Genomic DNA, 6,632 nt, shown 5'->3' on the forward strand with positions numbered 1-6,632 from the left:
GAGATTTAATTTATTTGCATATCAGGTTTAGAATTCTTCCATCGAGATGCTCTTCTCCCGAGATGCTTGGATAAAATATGTATGTCCACAAAAACTGTATCCACAAAACCTTATATAATATATAAAAATTATATATATATATATCCACGAAACAGTATCCACAAAATTTTATATGATTGAGAACTTTTCCGACCAACCTTCATCCATCCATGACATCTTGTATAATTCATAAACAAACTAAGAAATATATGACTTAGAAAATCTGGAAATCGTATACAAAATCATGTCCACAAATCTACGAAGAAATATATGAAAACAAACCTTGGACACAAAATTGCTTCTACAACATGTCCACAAAATCATGTCCACACTTTATGAATATGAAAAACCAAAACAAGATTTACCTATCCACAATTTTTTTGTCCACATTTCTCAAAAAACAAATTATCCACACTTTTTATGTTAAAATATAATATATATATATATATATATATATATATACCAAAACGGATGTCTAAATGTAGAAAATTAAATATTATAATAAAGGCAAAACATATTAAATGGTGAAATAAATAAGAATAATTTTAAAATATGTAAAACTATAAATGCACTGCATATCTCATCTCTCTCTATCGTCCTTTCTTTTGTTCAGTTGTTAAATAACTTTGTTTTTTAGTTACTTGCAAGTAACTAAAGAGAATCAAACCATGGGAGGTGAGGGCAAAACAGTCAGAAAAACGCCAACTGTCCAGAAAATGTGTGTCACAAGCTGTAAGTGTCTCTACATGTAAAACAAACACAAAACTGTCGTATATGGTAAACAACTCTTTAGTTAGAGGGCATGAAGTGTGTGAAAGTGTGTGCATTGTGTCTTTTAGTGAAATTGAAAAGTGATACAGTGTCTTAAGATGTAAATTTTTCTTATTAAAATAGAAAGATATGAGATGAAAGAAAATGGGGTTGAGAGAATTGGGAGGATTGTAGAAATGGGAAAATCCTAAAAATGGTTTTTATACTTGACAACTAAATGACATAATTCTTCAAGGTGTTTAGAAAATGGAAGGAGAAATTGGGCGAGAATTTAATAAAATCAAATTTTGAAGTCAAAGTTTTACTTTCGAAATCAAAGTTTTATTTTTCTATTACAAATTTAATTAAAAAGAATTTTGAATTTAATACATATATCCAGTTTCATATAATCAGTTATTATCTAACCATAAAATAAAACACTTAATTTTATGATTTCATTTCATTTTTCTTTTACAGTTTTGCTAATCTAGTTATAGAAGTTTTATGGTTTTATGCTAAATCTACTACTACGTTATACCAGTTGTACCAATGTAATTTTACCGAGTTATACACAGTTATACCATTAGTGTTGGATACAAATTCGATCAATTGGGAAATAGTAGTGCTTTAGTGGGCACGAATTTGATCAATTGGGAAATCATAGTGCTTATTGTAGTGTTGGGTACACATGTAGTGTTACTTATATTCAGTTTCCTATAATCGGTTCTCATCTAACCATTCAATATAATACTTAGGTGATGATTGTTTCCATTAGTTTTTGGTTTTACTTTTTACTTTTTGGTTTTTAGATTTTGGTTTCAGATTTTGCGTTTTGGTTTTTAACTTTCAGATTTTGGTTTTTGATTTTCAACTTTTAGTTTTTGGTTTTTAGATTTTGGTTTTAATGTATTCTTAGTTTTTTTTTATAAAATAAGCAATACATTATTTTAAAACAATATTTTTTTAAAACATTACCATTAAAATTTATCAAAATATAGTGGCTGTTATTTAAAATAAAAACATTACCATGTTTTAAATTATTTTATTTTTAAGTGGTTACTTAAATATAATTAATAAAATATCTATAAATTATAAAAATTAAAATATTTTGAAATTTTGAAACTATTTATAAATTTTAATACATAAAATATTTTTCGTTTTTAGAACTTGAATGGCTATTTTTCAAATCAATATAATATATTATATTAATAAAATATTTTAAATATTATAAATTTTAGTTGTTTTTAGTATGTATAATAAAATTATTCAATAATTTTTTACAGATATTAATAATTAATTGGTTACAACTAATACTAAAATTATCTATATTTATTTTCATATATGAAACACATAAATTATTTTACATTAATGTTAAATGATAAAAAATTGTAAGGGAATTTTATCTTTATGAAAATATTATTTACTTAATTATTAATTAATTAAAATATAGTATTTTATATAAAATAAACAAAAATTATTTTTATATTGAAAACCCACAAAAGTTGGGTTTTGGCTTTTCTTCGCAAATTGGTTGAAATTTTGAAAAACTATTTTCCCTAAATTTTAGGGAATCTATTTGTTAAAAAAATGATTGGCAAGTGAAATGGTTTCTATAAAAACAAAAACTAAAAGCTAAAGCTTAATTGGATAAAAAATGGTTTTTACAAAAGCAAAAACCAAAAACTAAAACAAAAAATACAAACAATCAACCTCTTAATTTAATGAACTATATATATATAATTTTTGTATTATCATAACTTCATTTCATTTTGCTTGTACATTTTTACTAATTTAGTTATACAATTTTTACGGTTAAACTAATGCTAAGTTATACCAGTTTGTACCACTATAGTTGTACCAAGTTATACACAGTTATGCCATTAGTGCTGGGTACGAATTGATTGGGAAATAGTAATGGTTAACGTAGTGTTGGTACACATGTAGTGTTACTTACATTCAGTTTCATATAATCATTTTTCATCTAACCATCTAATAAAATACTAAATTTCATGAAATATTTAAGTTTTGCAATATCATAATGTCATTTCATTTCATTTTGTTTTTACAGTTTTACTAATCTAATTATACAAGTTTTACATTTTTACGGTTCAACTAATTCTAAGTTATACCAGTTGTACCAAGTTATACAAAGTTATACCATTAGTGTAAGGTACGAACTGAATCAATTGGGAAAACATGTATGCTTAATGTAGTGTTGGGTACACATGTAGTGCTTAATATAGTTATGGGTATGAATGTACACTTATAATTCGTTAAAATTCCCTTAATGTAGTGTTGGTACGAATTGAATCAACTGAAAAACAAGTCCAAAACAATGGTTCTCGGAGGAGAGAGAGAAAGAACAGGCCGAATAGAAGGTGAGAGGAGAGAGAAGGGAGAAGTGAAGAAGAGAGAGAAAACACCTGATTGGTTAGATGGAGTAAGGGTATAATTGACTTTAACCACTTTTGATAAGAGTGTCTAAAAATGAAGAGTATGATAGATTCATTAAGAGAATATGAGATTACCTTTTTGGTCTTTAAGAGCCTGCGAGACTTTCGTCCCATTTCATGTGTGTCCACAATCTTCTTTTAAGGTATGTGAAAGGATATCAAAGTAAATCTTTTGTGGTGATCAAGATGGCGATTCTAAGATCTGACTGGATCTGACAGCGATTCTTCACCACAGCGTTCTCAACAGCCTCCTCATCATCACAAGGGAGACTATCACACATTCCTTGTGGTTCAAGCTCTCCGTTTGCATCGCTGAAGCTATCCAGTTGGCGTCTCTCTCAAGCAGCACACCTCGGATGGCGACTCCAAGGTCATCTGCAAGGTTTCTCCTTCAGATCAAATTCTCCATTGAGTTTTGATCTCTTTCTCTGATTAAGACGCCACTTGACGTGAAATCAGGACTGGTGTGAGTTCAATCACTGAGTCCATCTGTCGTGACTACTCCTGACATCATCACAAAGCTACTGATCTACTTTGGGTTCTGGTGGGCTCAGCGTCAGGTTACAATTCATCTTTCTTGAAATTTTACTATTTATGAAGAATAGTTTTTCTTTTCCATTCATTTCGATTCATTTTGTTTTAGAGTAAAATATAACAATTTTTTTCTTCATTAAATTTGATAAAAAAAAGTAATCATTCCTCATCATTCTTTCATTTTTATTTGTATCCGTTTTTTCCTATTTATTTTTGGTGTTCTATGATAATCAATAGTTAGACACTAAGGAGATTTATTCAAGTGAAAATTTGACTTGACTTGTATTAAAATGACAAATCTACTATTATTCAAACATGAATTTTAAAAACACAATTAAAATCTACTATTATTGAATTAGACATTTCATAAAGTACTCTGAAATCCGCTATTATTGAAAATATTTTAAGTTGTGGAATTTAACTGTTTCAAGTGACTTTAGAGTTTTGGAAGGAGAAACTTAGTTAAAAAAAAAAAGAAAAATCAAATTCCACGGTTTTAGATAATATTCTAGAGTGGTTTAAAAAAATCACTTAAACTCGTATCATACTGCAATGAACATATGACTTAATTATAATAAATTACTAGAGCTTGACCTGCGCATCCACGCGGGTATTGGTTATTACGTTTTTATAATTGATATTTTTTTTCATAATTAGTGATATATGTTTTAGATGTGTCACCATATAACTAATTATATTCAAAAGATTCAGATTGAATTGGGTAATGTAGTTATTTCTGGTAAGAAAATTCTGAACCTGTTTAAGATATATTGGTTATTTGAATATTTTTAGATTCTTATACACCATAACCAAAATATGTAAACCCGGGAGGACCCAACTCGAAATACATACATAAATTTACTCTAATAAAAATACATGGCATAGCCACGAAAAAGCCACTAACAAATCGTGGGCACATAAGCCAAAAACCGTGGCTATCTCATTACCACCCACGATTCTATGTCGAGAAACTACCGTGGCTATAGCTTCGTGACTACGAAAAACCGTGGCTTAGCGTGGCTTATTAGCCACGGTTTCACCACGATTCTTTCGTGGCTTTTATAACCACTGTTTTACCCTGTCTGGAACGTGGCTATGCCTAGTCACGAAGATTGCCACTATCTTTTCGTGGGAAGTTTTAGCCATGAATATTGCCACTATGTTTTCGTGGGAAGACTTAGCCACTGTTTTTTCTTGTTAGTACCGTGGCTATGTACCCACGGTTTTGTCGTGGCTAGTGTTAACCATGTTTTTTTAAATTCTGGTTCTAATTCAATTTCTATTTCAATTTCAATTTCTAATTTTAACCCTAAAACACAATTGAGATTAAACATGAAATTATAATCATAAGAAAGTTGGTTTACAAAAGCTAAACATAAGAAGATTAGATATTAAACAAGTGCATTGAGTCTTAAGAACAAAAGGATGGTACATAAGAGATCAAAAGATGCTACACATGCATCTAAAAGCCAAAAGAGAGTTTTAAGATTAGATAGAAAGATGCTAAACATGCCTCTAAGCCTGAGTCGAAGGGTCTTGAGACTGAGTAGAAGGGGGTTGTTGCTGAGGGTTAGCTTGGGGTCGAAGTGATTGGATGAGCTCAGTGATTTCAGCCCTTGTTGCTGCAAAGTCCTCCTTCATTGTTGCCATATCCTCCTTCACAGCACCTACATCAGCCTTCACTGCACTTACATCAGCAATCACACTTTGGAAGCTTGTCTCTAGTCCACTCACACGCAACTCCAGCTCCAAGTTGCGGGCCAGAGAAGCAGGGACTCTTGCAGATGGCGCATGTTCCTTATACTGGGCACTGTCGAGTCCGTATATATGCCCCCTCTTACCTTTAGCATTCTGAGAGCATATACAGTCAAAAACAACTCCACATACAACAAGATGAGTCTATAGAGGAACCAGACTCAGACAACACCTAATTCCAACTCCACAGACAACAAAACTCCTAATTCCAACTCAACAGACAGCAAAATCATAATTGCAACTCCAAAGACAACAAAACTATCAACAACAAACACTTGATATTGATGAGAAACATCCCACATCGGAAATATAAGAATTAATCTACTACTATATAAAGGGTTAGGGCCAATCCACTCATTGCCAATTAGTTTTGAGTTGGAAGTCCATAATAAACCTGAATCTAACATGGTATCAGAGCAATAAGATCCTTTAACCTAATTTACTACAACTACTACTACTATACCGATGTTGAGCCCTCTGTGGATGTTATTCCCACATTGTCCACGCTTCAGACCTAGATGTCTGAGCGTGAGGGAGGGTATTGATGAGAAACATCCCACATCGGAAATATAAGAATTAATCTACTACTATATAAAGGGTCAGGGCCAATCCACTCATTGCCAATTGGTTTTGAGTTGGAAGTCCATAATAAACCCGAATCTAACACTTGATATATTTTAATTGGAACCTAATTCTATAGAGGAAACAAAACACATGACAAGAGTCTGAAAACATACCTTCAGATAAGCTTGGTTTAACAAGATGCGAGAAGGAGCTGAGGTTGCTGATGGACTTTGAGGTGATCCATCACTGTTAGTGTTAGAGACCTGAGTAGCTTCCATCTCAGCTTGAGATACCAGTTCTTCTGCACGATAGTCCACAAAACTCCCATCCATTTTCGTGTGTGTCCTCCTGACAAGGTCTGTGTAGGATGGAGGTTCAAGCGACAGAGACTGAATCAGAGACGACGACCCTAGATCGAGACGAGACGATTCTCGAAGAAGAAATAGAGGATTACCTTGAGAGTAGAAGGGAACGAGAGACGTCGCGACTTGGAATCAGAGACGACGAGTCTTCGAATTGGAGAGGACAATTGCTTTC

This window comes from Brassica rapa, chromosome A01 (assembly GCF_000309985.2).
Source record: "Brassica rapa cultivar Chiifu-401-42 chromosome A01, CAAS_Brap_v3.01, whole genome shotgun sequence".
In the NCBI taxonomy this organism is placed as follows: Eukaryota; Viridiplantae; Streptophyta; class Magnoliopsida; order Brassicales; family Brassicaceae; genus Brassica; species Brassica rapa.